The following is a 14475-nucleotide window of genomic DNA, read 5'->3' on the forward strand; positions in this document are numbered from 1 at the left end:
CATGTAAGCCGGCCCGAGGAGACGCACTGGTGGCCAGATGCGTTGGGCCGGCTTCATGACATCCGGCTCAACGCTCAATCTAGCCCGGCCGATACGTGAAGCTGGAATGTACCGAACCGGGCTATGCCTGCGTACAGGAGACACCATGCGCTCTACTGCGTAACACGGTGTCTGCCCGTACTCTCGCTCTCCACGGTAAGTCCAGGGAGTAGGCGCAGGTCTCCTACCTGACTTCGCCACACTCCCTTTTAGCCCCCCCCCAAGAAATTTTTGGGTAGTACCCACGGGCTTCCAGCCTTGACTCCGTGCTGCCTCCTCATACCGCCTCCTCTCGGCTTTAGCTGCCTCCAGCTCTTCACGAGGGCGGCGATATTCTCCCGGTTGTGCCCAAGGACCCTTTCCATCCAGAATCTCCTCCCATGTCCATGAATCCTTGATAGGCGTCCATAAATCCTGTTGCCGCTTGACACGCTGCTTGGTCCTTTTATGGTGGGTTTTTCTGTCACGTTCGTCGAGGAGTGAAGGAGACCAAGGCGCAGCGAGTGAAAAGAACATGTTGACTTTATTTACTTAAAGCAACCAAAAACAACAAACCAAAGCGACGAATGTGAAGTCCAACAGTACAAATACTGAAAACGGAACAAAAACCCACAACCCTCATGAGAACACAAACAGTTTAAATATGGCTCCCAATCAGAGATAACGAGCCGACAGCTGACACTCGTTACCTCCGATTGGGAGTCACACGACACCACAATTAACTCACCCAAAACACAACCAAACGAATACACCCTATACAACAAAACCCCACAACAAAACCCCACAAAACAAATACACCCTGGCTCAAATACAAAAGTCCCGGAGCCAGAGTGTCACAGTATATGTATGTATATATGTGTATGTGTATATATGTATGTATATATATATGTGTATGTGTATATGTATGTATGTACAGTGGGGAAAAAAAGTATTTAGTCAGCCACCAATTGTGCAAGTTCTCCCACTTAAAAAGATGAGAGAGGCCTGTAATTTTCATCATAGGTACACGTCAACTATGACAGACAAAATGAGAAAAAAAATCCAGAAAATCACATTGTAGGATTTTTAATGAATTTATTTGCAAATTATGGTGGAAAATAAGTATTTGGTTAATAACAAAAGTTTCTCAATACTTTGTTATATACCCTTTGTTGGCAATGACACAGGTCAAACGTTTTCTGTAAGTCTTCACAAGGTTTTCACACACTGTTGCTGGTATTTTGGCCCATTCCTCCATGCAGATCTCCTCTAGAGCAGTGATGTTTTGGGGCTGTCGCTGGGCAACACGGACTTTCAACTCCCTCCAAAGATTTTCTATGGGGTTGAGATCTGGAGACTGGCTAGGCCACTCCAGGACCTTGAAATGCTTCTTACGAAGCCACTCCTTCGTTGCCCAGGCGGTGTGTTTGGGATCATTGTCATGCTGAAAGACCCAGCCACGTTTCATCTTCAATGCCCTTGCTGATGGAAGGAGGTTTTCACTCAAAATCTCACGATACATGGCCCCATTCATTCTTTCCTTTACACGGATCAGTCGTCCTGGTCCCTTTGCAGAAAAACAGCCCCAAAGCATGATGTTTCCACCCCCATGCTTCACAGTAGGTATGGTGTTCTTTGGATGCAACTCAGCATTCTTTGTCCTCCAAACACGACGAGTTGAGTTTTTACCAAAAAGTTATATTTTGGTTTCATCTGACCATATGACATTCTCCCAATCCTCTTCTGGATCATCCAAATGCACTCTAGCAAACTTCAGACGGGCCTGGATATGTACTGGCTTAAGCAGGGGGACACATCTCGCACTGCAGGATTTGAGTCCCTGGCGGCGTAGTGTGTTACTGATGGTAGGCTTTGTTACTTTGGTCCCAGCTCTCTGCAGGTCATTCACTAGGTCCCCCCGTGTGGTTCTGGGATTTTTGCTCACCGTTCTTGTGATCATTTTGACCCCACGGGGTGAGATCTTGCGTGGAGCCCCATATCGAGGGAGATTATCAGTGGTCTTGTATGTCTTCCATTTCCTAATAATTGCTCCCACAGTTGATTTCTTCAAACCAAGCTGCTTACCTATTGCAGATTCAGTCTTCCCAGCCTGGTGCAGGTCTACAATTTTGTTTCTGGTGTCCTTTGACAGCTCTTTGGTCTTGGCCATAGTGGAGTTTGGAGTGTGACTGTTTGAGGTTGTGGACAGGTGTCTTTTATACTGATAACAAGTTCAAACAGGTTCCATTAATACAGGTAACGAGTGGAGGACAGAGGAGCCTTAGTTAGTTAATCATTAGTCTAACAGTTGTTTTTCATTTTATTGTTTTCATTTATTTTATTTCTCACATTAAACAGACATTTGAGAAGGATTTGAGAAGAGAATTGCTTGCAGTTGTACCTATGACACACAGACACACTAAAGCTGTACAGTGTAGTTAGAAAAGTCAGTTTACATTATTTGCAGATGTGTTCCCTTTTATTTACAAATCGAAAAATGTAACATTTGAAATGAATGTGACAGAACAGTTAAGCCAAGAGTTCCTGTGGGAGTCTTCTCCTTCAGTCTTTTTGCCTCCTATGCCTCGTTTCCCATTAGATGGGATTTTCCCAATGCCAACTTCACCTGAGACAGCCACTATCCAGTGTCATGTGTTGCTGAATTACAGATCTCGCTATCCCAATGTCGCTGCTGTCCATGGTGCTGAAATATCCAATCTCGGCTATTTGCATACATAGGACCATCCACACTTGACACCACACACACAAGTTAATGCTTTTTCTCTCACACACTTTTGAACATTGCACAACCTGCAACAAGACACTGAAACAACACTTAATTTCAAGTTTGTTTTTTTCTGAATAAGATGAAATCAATGTGTGGAAGGAGATTGGACAATGTATAGGCATTCCCTATAGCTGTTTTTGACTGGAGCATGATCCGATTGCTTTGTTTGAGCCAGAATGGAAATTTGGTCTGAGAAACGACGCCCATTTTAGCATGACTATTTCAGACAAAATTAACTTTATGTTATATGTAAAAATATAAATAAGGCAATGTTTATATGTCACGCCCTGGCTCTGGGGACTATGTTATGTTGAGCCAGGGTGTGTAAGTCTATGTTTGTATATCTATGTTGGCCTGAGTGACTCCCAATCAGAGGCAACGAGTGTCAGCTGGTTGTCTCTGACTGGGAGCCATATTTAACTATCGGTCTTTTCACTTTGTGTTGTGGTTTCTTGTTCCGTTAAGGTTTGTTCGTGTTGTAACCTTAGACGTCACGCATCGTTGGTTATTGTTTTGATCGTGTTGATCAGTTAATAAATATATATTATGTTCACCTTCAACGCTGCGCATTGGTCCTCTCTCGTAGACGAGCGTGACATTATATGACCCCCTTTCAAACAGTCACTTATTTATCACTTTCTTGCAGATATACAGTGCATTCAGAAAGTATTCATACCCCTTAACTTATTCCACATGTTGCTTTCTTACAGCCTGAATTCAAAATGGATTCAATTATAACATTTTCTCTCACGCAGCTACACACAATACCCCATAATGACAAATTGAAAACACGCTTTTGAAATTTTTGCAAATGTATTGGAAATTACATACAGAAATATCTCATTTACATAAGTATTCCCACCCCTGAGTCGATTAAAGCTGTGTCTTACTTGATAAATCTCCAAGAGCTTTGCACAACTGGATTGTAAAATATATGCATTATACTATATATAGACAGACATTTTTTTTTTGCCATAGGTTTTCAAGCCGAATTAAGTCAAAACTGTAACTAAGCCACTCAGAAACATTCAATGTCGTCTTGGTAAGCAACTCCAGTGAATATTTGGCCTTGTGTTTTAGGTTATTGTCCTGCTGAAGAGGGAATTTGTCTCCCAGTGTCTGTTGGAAAGCAGACTGAACCAGGTTTTCCTCTAGGAATCTGCCTGTACTTAGCTCTATGCCGTTTATTTTTATCCTAAAAAAGTATCTAGTCCTTGCCAATGACATGCATACCCATAACATGATGCAGCCACCACCATGCTTGGAAATATGAAGAGTGGTACTCAGTGATGTGTTGTGTTGGATTTGCCCCAAACATTAGGCTTTGTATTCAGGGCATTAAGTTCATTTCTTTGCCACATTATTTGCAGTTTTACTTTAGTGCCTTATTGCAAACACAATGCATGTACAGGTTTCCTTCTTTTACATTTACATTTTAGTCATTTAGCAGACGCTCTTATCCAGAGCGACTTACAGTTAGTGAGTGCATACTCTGTCAATTAGGTTAGTATTGTGGAGTAACTACAATGTTGATGATTCATCCTCAGTTTTCTCCTATCAAAGCATTAAACTTTCTAACTGTTTTAAAGTCACAATTGGCCTCATGGTGAAATCCCTGAGCGTTTTCCTTCCTCTCTGGCAGCTGAGTTAGGATGGACACCTGTATTTTTGTGGTGACTGGGTGTATTGATACACCATCCAAAGCATAATTAATAACTTCACCATGCTCAAAGGAATATTCAATGTCTGCTTTATTTGTACCCATCTACCAAAAGGTGCCCTTCTTTGCGAGGCATTGGAAAACCTCCCTGGTCTTCATGGTTGAATCTATGTTTGAAATTCACTGCTCGACTGAGGGACCTAATAGATAATTGCATGTGTGGGGTACAGAGATTATGTATTCGTTCAAAAATCACTATTATTGCACACATAGTGAGTACATCTAACTGATTATGTGACTTGTTAAGCACATTTTTACTCCTGAGCTTATTTACACTTGCCATAACAAAGGGGTTGAAAACGAATTGATTAGATTACTAGATACTAGACTCTGTCAATATGTTTTTGGAAGTGGCTCTGCATTTCTTGCATACATATCATATTTATGTAAGGATTATGATGACTTTCTAAAAGGACAAAGCTGTTTATGTGTGTTCCCTTGTCTCCACTGTCACCACATCCCTCGATGCGTGCAAACAGAGCATCTATATCAGGGATGGGCAACTCCAGTCCTCGGGACCTGATTGGTGTTACACTTTTTCCCCAGCCCCAGCTAACACGTTTGACTCTAATAATCAAGTGCTCATGGGTTTCAGTTTAGAATGCAATAAGTTTAATCATCTGTGTTTGCTAGGGATGGGGAAAAAGTGTGACACCCCTCCGACCCCCAAGGACTGGAATTGTCCATCCCTGATCTATATGGTACAACCAGTACCAGACCTTAATGAATGTGTCTGTTTTGAATATTCACGGAGACAGAATGATGTGGTTGATAGCAGAGACGTCATGCCCAAAGGGGGCACAGGGTCACTTGCCCCCTCAGATTTGTGATGTTTAAATTTGTCTTGTTATATTTTCTCTGTCATACTACTAACCATGAAGTTGGCTTTAGCTAGCCCAGATAGGATCCCAATCTCCCAACCTAATAACTACACTGAACAAAAATATAAACGCAACATGTAAAGTGTTGGTCCCATGTTTCATGAGCTGAAATAAAAATCCCAGAAATGTTCCATTTGCACAAAAAGCTTATTTCTCTCAAATTGTGTACACACATTTGTTTACATCCCTGTAAGCAAGCATTTCTCCTTTGCCAAGATAATCCATCCACCTGACAAATATGGCATATCAAGAAGCTGATTAAACAGCATGATAATTACACAGGTGCACCTTGTGCTGAGGACAATAAAATGCCACTCTAAAATGTGCAGTTTTGTCACACAACACAATGCACAGATGTTTCAAGTTTTGAGGCAGCGTGCAATTGGCTTACAGACTGCAGGAATGTCCACCAGAGCTGTTGCCAGATACGTTTATGTTAATTTCTCAACCATAAGCCAAGGCGGCTTTAGAGAATTTGGCAGTACTTCTAACTGGCCTCACGACTTCAGACCACTTGTAAAGCAGCATATGGGCGAGCTGTTGGCTGATGTCAATGTTGTGAATGCTCCATGGTGGCAGTGGGGTTATGGTATGGGCAGGCATAAGCTACGGACAATGAACACAATTGCATTTTATCGATGACAATTTGAATGCACAGAGATACCGTGGGATAGTGTACGTGCACAAAGTGAGTTTGTAACATGTATATCATTCTTGCTTGTTGTTCTTTATAGTTACTACCATTGCCTATTGTAAGTTGCCTCTCTGTGTTTTACTGTGTTGTGTAATACTCCGCAGGTAGCATTATGCCATTAATACAGCCCTTCCTTTGTTAATAGCGTTGTTGCTCTACTTGTGCTATCAGTTATTGTGCATATTCATTACCCCTGTTATCTGTCCATTACAGGACCACTATCATTCCACTACCTTTCCATGTCCATTTCATCCGTGTGTGTCAATAAAGTATCCTTGGATGTAACTCTGAGGTTGCCTTATTCCCCTCTTACCGAGGGAGGTGAAAGCGCAACCTGGTCTCAGAACATTTCAAGGCAAAGGGTGGCTACTTTGAAGAATCTCAAATCTGAAATATATTTTGATATGTGTAACACGTTTTTGGTTACTACATGATGCCATATGTGTTATTTAATAGTTTTGAAGACTTCACTATTATTCTACAATGTAGAAAATACACAAGACACAGAGGAGGAGAAACTATCCAACACCCTGGGAGAGAGAACGAGTGACCTCAGTCGAACTCATAGCCAGAAAGATGGGTTAGATACAGGAGAGGAGGAGGTTACCCCGAATGCCATCACCCCTGCTCCTGTGATCAGGCCAACGGGCAGGCGGAGCGAGAGGTCATAGTGATAGTGATTCACACCCAGAGAGAGACAGACAACCCATACAACCTCTTGGCTGAGATTAACCACACAGAGGTAGAGGTAGAGGGCCTTCAGGGCAAGCCAGTCAGTCTGCCTGCTCTGATCCTCAAGTCAATTGTATTTAAATTCATATTCATTAAAGATTTTTAGTCAAGACTTGAAAAGTGCCATTTATTTCAAATGATAATTATTCAGTGTCTGCAACCCTCAAGAACCAGGGTGAGTCTGGGTCCCCCTTTAACTGGGCAAACACAACTTGCATATCGTCATAGACTAGGCGGAAACGTTCATCTTTTAACTTTGCTTAAATAAAACAATGCATTTTTCATAGTGAGCAAGAGTTTTCTATGATGATTAAAGTTTTTTGGTCGCGCCCTCCACTTTTTTGTCAAATAATACATCTAAAAAAAATGTAATAAGTTAATTATTAAAAGCATTAAAATTGGGATTGGGATGTTTCCCACTTATTTATACAACCTACTCCACAAAGTTTAGAGAAATGTTCTGAAATTAATTAAGAATTAAACAGAAGAAAATCAGAATTGAAGGCAACTATAATGCAAAGAATTTAATGGTCTATGGTTCAATCCTGTTTCTGGTCTAATGAATAATTAATATTGTTCCTCCTCTTCCTTGTGGCAAGCGCAGCAGCACACTGCCCTCCAAAGCCTGCAAAAAAAACGCCGGACTGCCCCTTTCCTCGCCCTGCATGGAACATCCAGGGTCACCTCCTTGGTGACGTGTGGGGTGACGTCCAGGGTGACCACAGCAACATCCTCTGGAAAGGGACAAAAGTGGGGCAGAATGTAAATAAATGCAAACCGTAGGTTCTAAACACTGGCCAGTTGAATGGGATCTTTTATTTCAGCTCATGAAACATGGGACCAACACTTTACATGTTATCATGATGAACGGCACCTGTCAGAGTGCTTTCTATAAGTCTTACTCACCTGCTTGGATGTCAGATGGCAGAGTGGCGTAGACGGCCACCATGAGAGGCTTTTCTTCAAGTGTGACGTCCGCAACCTCCAAGAGTGAAGAAGCAGGGTATTTATCTGTGTTAGGGGTGAGGTCCAAAACCTCCAGCTGAGAACAAGCCGGATCTGCCTCTGTGTTAGGGGTGATGTCCACAACCTTCAGGTGGGTAGAAGCCGGGTCTGCCTCTGTGTAAGGGGTGATGTCCACAACTTCCAAGTGGGACGAGACGGGTTCTGCCTCTGTGTTAGGTGTGACGAATACAATCTCCAAGTGGGAAGAGACGGGTTCTGCCTCTTTGTTAGGGGTGATTTCCACAACCTCCAGGTGAGAAGTAGCCGGGTCTACCTCTGTATTAGGGGTGATGTCCACAACCTTACGGTGGGAAGAAGCCGGGTCTGCCTCTATGTTAGGGGTGATTTCCACAACTTCCAGCTGGGAATAAGCCGGGTCTGCCTCTGTGTTAAAGGTTATGTCCACAACAACTAGGTGGAAAGAAGCCGGGTCTGCCTCTGTGTTAGGGGTGATGTCCACAAGCTCCAGGTGGGAAGAAGCAGGATCTGCCTCTGTGTTTGGGGTGATGTCCACAAGCTCCAGGTGGGAAGAAGCAGGATCTGCCTCTGTGTTTGGGGTGATGTCCACAACCTCTAGGTGGGAAGAAGCCAGGTCTGCATCTGTGTTAGGGGTGATGTCCACAAACTCCAGGTGGGAAGAAGCAGGATCTGCCTCTTTGTTTGGGGTGATGTCCACAAGCTCCAGGTGGGAAGATGCCGGGTCTGCCTCTGTGTTAGGGGTGATGTCCACAAGCTCCAGGTGGGAAGATGCCGGGTCTGCCTCTGTGTTAGGGGTGGTTTCCACAACCTCCTGATAGGAAGAAGCCGGGTCTAACTCTGTGTTAGGGGTGGTTTCCACAACCTCCTGATAGGAAGAAGCCGGGTCTGCCTCTGTGTTAGGGGTGGTTTCCACAACCTCCTGATAGGAAGAAGCCGGGTCTAACTCTTTGTTTGGGGTGATGTCCACAAGCTCCAGGTGGGAAGATGCCGGGTCTAACTCTGTGTTAGGGGTGGTTTCCACAACCTCCTGATAGGAAGAAGCCGGGTCTAACTCTGTGTTAGGGGTGAGGACCACAAGCTCCAGGTGGGAAGAAGCCAGGTGTGCCTCTTTGTTAGGGGTGATGTCCACAACCTCCAGCTGAGAAGAAGCCGGGTCTGCCTCTGTGTTATGGGTGATGTCCACAACCTCCAGGTTGGAAGAAGCAGGGTCTGACTCTGTGTTAGGGATGATTTCCATAACCTCCTGGTGGGAAGAAGATGGGTCTGCCTCTGTGTTAGGGGTGATGTCCACAAGCTCCTGGTGGGAAGAAGCCAGGTGTGCCTCTTTGTTAGGAGTGATGTCCACAACCTCCAGTTGGGAAGAAGCAAGGTGTGCCTCTTTGTTAGGGGTGATGTCCACAACCTCCAGGTGAGAAGAAGCCGGGTCTGCCTCTGTGTTTGAGGTGATGTCCACAACCTCCAGGTGGGAAGATGCTGGGTCTGCCTCTGAGTTATGGGAGATGTCAACAAGCTCCAGGTGGGAAGAAGCCGGGTCTGTCTCTGTGTTAGGGGTGGTTTCCACAACCTCCTGATAGGAAGAAGCCGGGTCTAACTCTGTGTTAGGGGTGATGTCCACAAGCTCCAGGTGGGAAGAAGCCAGGTGTGCCTCTTTGTTAGGGGTGATGTCCACAACCTCCAGCTGAGAAGAAGCCGGGTCTGCCTCTGTGTTATGGGTGATGTCCACAACCTCCAGGTTGGAAGAAGCAGGGTCTGACTCTGTGTTAGGGGTGATGTCCACAACCAATGGGTGGGAAGAAGCTGGGTCTGCCTCTGTGTTATGGGGGATTTCCACAACCTCCAGGTGGGAAGAAGCCTGGTCTGCATCTGTGTTTGGGGTGACAATTAAAATCCTGATTGGCTTTACTACTACAAGGCACCAGGATGTCATGACAAAAGGCATATGTCAGAGTGTTCTCTATGAGTGCTACTCACCTGCTTGGATGTCAGCTGGTAGTGTGGCGGAGACGGCCACCACTAGGACAGGGGGAACTGGCAGGGTGTCTGCAGTAGGCTGGAAGTAGCTTTTCACCTCGTCCGCCACAAAGGCACAGACAGAGCTCATAAAAAAAGGGGTTGTGAGGTCATCCAGGGAGAAGGACTGGCTGATTCTCCCAAGGATCGACCTCACAGAGTCAAAAGTAGCAGCCCGGGAGAAAGGGGTGTGAGGAGAAGAGGCCTTCAACATGCTGGAGAGCTTCTCCCCTACGGCCACCACCATACTCACAGCCATCCCGCTTAGGAGGATGGGGTGATCTGAATGGCCTTCCTCTGGCTGAAGCCACAGGGCCAGGAGGATCCTGGGCACCAGCTCCACCACCACCTGGGATGGGCTGAGCAGGTTGCTACAGGGCTTATTGGACAGCTTGTCCTGAATGCTCCTCACAGCTCTCTCCATGATGATGTGGACCTTGGGGTCGCTGAAATCAACAAAAAGCAGCAGAGAAAGCTAAACAATGTGCAATGTTCACACAGAGAACACTGCCCTAGTTTTTTTCTGCATAGCTCCAGATGTGTAGATGAATGGAGCAAGCCGTATGCGGGGCAGTACATGGAACTCACATGTCAGCGCCAGCTGGAGAGGTGGGGTGCATAGAGCGGCGGAGCTTGCAGACAGCCTTGTGCTCCATGTCAATCATTTTTAGGCAGGTGTTTACTTCCCAGGTCTGCCGTAGGAAACAGGAAGTCCCATTAGTGTAATTTCACAACAGATATATTCTGCTGTACTAACTAGTTGTTGAAAGGCTAGAAAAGAGCTCACTGACTGATAGTCTAAGTCTCTAACTCTCATTCTCTTACCAGCCGAGCGAGTTCGTTCCCCTCCTCCAGGGTTTCCTTCCACACCCTTCAAATAAAACACAAAGCATTTCAACTTTACTGGCTTCCTATTTATCTGTTGTTTATTTTACCCACACCTCCTGGAGTGCTGCTGGTGACAGAGAATGGCAGTGAAGGTGAGAGCTGACGTGGTACTCACCTCTCCCTAAGGGATTTTTTGCCCTGAGACACCAGCCAGTCGCTCATGTGCTCCATGGTGACATGGGGCGAGACCTGGCCTCGACTCTGGAGCAGCAGATAGTGGACCATGAGCTTCTTCTGCAAGATGAGGTAAGGTGTGAGACCGTGCCACTAAAGACCATATAATGTGCTTTCAGAAGGGCCTCTCGTAACATTTCACAACTGCTCATGTCTCACAATTTGCAAGTGATATTAAGAACTCTTATGACCATCTTCTCTAAACTGTCTTGAAATAAAACTCTTGTTTTGGGATTAAATCTATCTCTTTCTTTCTGTGGTTACTGTTTTTGTGGGATGAATCTTACCTGTTTATTGTAATATGCTTCCTCCCAGCAGGCCTGCAGAGTCTGAAAATAAAGGCTGCTTCTACAGAATTCCTTTGAAGATAATTAAAATAAGTATGCTTTATTAGGTACATTATGCACATGCATTTACAGTATGCAAAAAGGAATATCTCCTAAAATTACCTTAGTGGGACCATAAGTGAACTCAGGAATGCTCCCAATCCTATCCATGGTCAGAGGGGGACGAAATGCAGCGCTATAAATATACGGGATGCTCTAGAGATAACAGGAATTACTTAAAGTCGCGAATGATCAATGCCTGTGGAATCGTCCAATTTGCTGCGCTGAGAATTGAGTTGTAGGCGATATTTGGTTATGTTTGGCGCAACATACATGTTTACATTCTATTGCCATGGAGAAATTGAGTTTCTAGAACCTGTTTTCTTCTATATCTTTATTTCGTGAAAGATTAAGATCTTTATTTTGTCATAATGTGTATATGAGGACGTTGGAGCCCGTTCCGATTCATGACGCGGTTATCCAGGTGCAAGTTGCATAGACCTACTAATCCAACCTTGGCTTACAAGTTAAATTAAATTAGTATATATGCCTATACAAATCTATTGACCACATCCATTTAAATCAATGATTGTCAATTGAAAATCTGGTTGTTGTGTTATCCTGTTGTGCGTGTCAGGTGTCCTCTTAAGCACGTTATTCCAATATTTCCTAGAATTGACGCAGGTTACACTTTTGCAAAACTACTCGGTTAAAAATAAGAGCATGAATGACAATAAAGGTATGACTTGAATTATATGTGTAGTAGTGTGATGTTGTTCCCCTAGATTATGCACCAAATTGCACACAAGGACAGTTCAAGTAGGCCAGGTCAAGAGGGGATGTTAAAAAGTTAATAATAATAGTAATTCAATGTGGTTTCTTTATTTAATTACAGCTCCATAGCTAATGTTATTTTTTGGTGTACAAACATTTTTATGTATCTATATTGTTAATACACCTAATTGTAAAAGTTTTGTATATTTTGGTTTGGTCCATCGCGGGTTATCTGTATTTATGTACCCTCTTATTGTTCTCTTTTGCCTGACCTTCAACTAGCAAGGTATGTTGTCCTTGGCGCCGTAATTTGTCGATATAAAACTGTGGTAAAGTTACACAAAGTGCTGTTACGCAACTACAGGTTTTGTTACAATGTGGACAATATAAAGATGTATGTTAACAACTTTCACCGAGCTCGCTAATTAGGGTACCTATTGTAACTCGGGAGTATTTGGGGCAGTGTTTGAGTGAGTGTCTATGTGCTCACGCAGGTGCCCGAGAGCTGTGGCTGCACCAAGGGCTAAACTATTGTGTGTTGTCTCTTCGTGTACAGGTATGTCATTTATTTTGTCAGAATTATGTTGTATATCATTTTACTTGTATTGTATAGTGTGTTGTTAGGCACTGAATGTGTGCATGCAGCACCTGTTCTCTTTTGCCTGACCTTCAACTAGCAAGGTGCCCGAGAGCTGTGGCTGCACCAAGAGCTAACATATTGTGTGTTGTCTCTTCGTGTGCAGGTCGAATAAAAATTATCCAACCATCAGAATTCCAGTTGTGGCAGTGTCCTAATTACGTGACCTGCCGACTGGTCAGCTCAAGCCGACCGCCGGAGCTGTGCATGTGGATGAGGTGCACGACCTGCGCATGTGAATTTGTTGATGGCTTACTGTAAGTGAATATATACTGTAAACAGTGAAAGTGAATGTAGCATATTCATTAGATACAGGTATTCGTGCTTATTTGTATGTTTTGGATGAATTTGTTTATTGCATTTTTTGGGGGGGGTATTTGAATGCACTAAATGCACCCGTGTTATGCTGGGGATTTTAGTGTGGGTAGAGGGAGGGGTGTCCTTCCATTTACACCAATTGTACAGTCAGCTCCTGGGAGTAGAGCGTTTGCTAGTCCTGAGTTTGCAAGCACTGGGAGGGGTAGGCTGTTTGTTCCACCTGACCAGGGTATCCCACCTCTGTCTTTTGATGTACCATCATCCACAGTACTCGGTGATAATGGGACGCCTCCGAGTCAGCTTAGTGACCTTATTAAGCAGATTGGTTCAGAGATAGGAGAATCTATCAGAGCGAGTTTACTGCAGCCTGGGGTTTCAAGTCTTTCTCCTGCCCGTCCCCCTCACCAACCCCAGCAGTTTCCCCTGCCTGAGCAGTGTGGGTCAACCTTTATTGATGCGTCCAAGCTGAATCTGGTTGTGAAGTCAGATGTTAGTGCTCCACCTCTTTTTAGGGGTGATGGCTCAGATAAGTACTCTGTCCTGGAGTGGGAGGAGTTAATGGAAGTCTACCTAGAGAAGAGGGGTTACACTGGGTCTGGGAATGAGATGAGGATTCCTAGTCAATGAACTTGTCATAAATCAACATAGGATAGGCCCTCTCCCCCCCCCCCCCCCCCCCCCCCACAAGACTCATATATATATATATATATATATAGGAAATGTAAGCAAGGGTTGAGCTTCTTCAGTTTGTGTCACAAAGTGGATAAGTTTCTGTGTCCCTTTCAGAGTGAGTGACACATTTACTTTATATAGTGTACCAAGAGTTGTTCCCTCGCTTACGGCCATACCAGCCTGAATACGCCTGATCTCGTCCGATCTCGGAAGCTAAGCAGGGTTGGGCCTGGTTAGTACTTGGATGGGAGACCGCCTGGGAATACCAGGTGCTGTAAGCTTTTTGTCCCAGTAGAGCGTGCTCTTGTGTCATGGAGCAACTGCCTTTTATTTATCACCCTAATAATATCATGGATTGTTATTGGACTAAATGCAGTTTGTGTGCTGCCCTGCCCTGCCCTGATCAAATCAAATAATGGACAGTGCGTTTCCCTCAAAATATAGGCAGTACATGCAATCTTAGTTTTTAGTCTAGGAGACAGTCAATGTCTGTAGTCCATTAGGGCACTATAAAATCCCTTCAATGTTTTGCCTGATTCCGTTAATTCCCAAGTTCCCTTTTCTCCGTTTAGATTTCCCCGTTGACCGTTTGTCCCTGTTTTGGCAGGTTTTCGCTCTCAAAAGTACACCTTTTTAATAGCAAAACAGCACAATTGGATGTTCTATGTCCACAACAATGTTTAAACCCTATCAGGTGACCATTTGTGAGGTCTGGGAAAAATGTAAGACATTTAGATTTTGGGGTGTAGTTACCCTTAAATGCAAGCGTGCACCAGGAAGAGACCTTTGTTTGGTTAAGCGGTGTTGCTGTAGAACAAATGGCCACTGGAGTGATGCAAATGATCACGGTATAATTCTG

The sequence above is a fragment of the Coregonus lavaretus genome (assembly GCF_964263955.1).
Source record: "Coregonus lavaretus genome assembly, contig: HAP1_SCAFFOLD_398, whole genome shotgun sequence".
Taxonomy (NCBI): Eukaryota; Metazoa; Chordata; class Actinopteri; order Salmoniformes; family Salmonidae; genus Coregonus; species Coregonus lavaretus.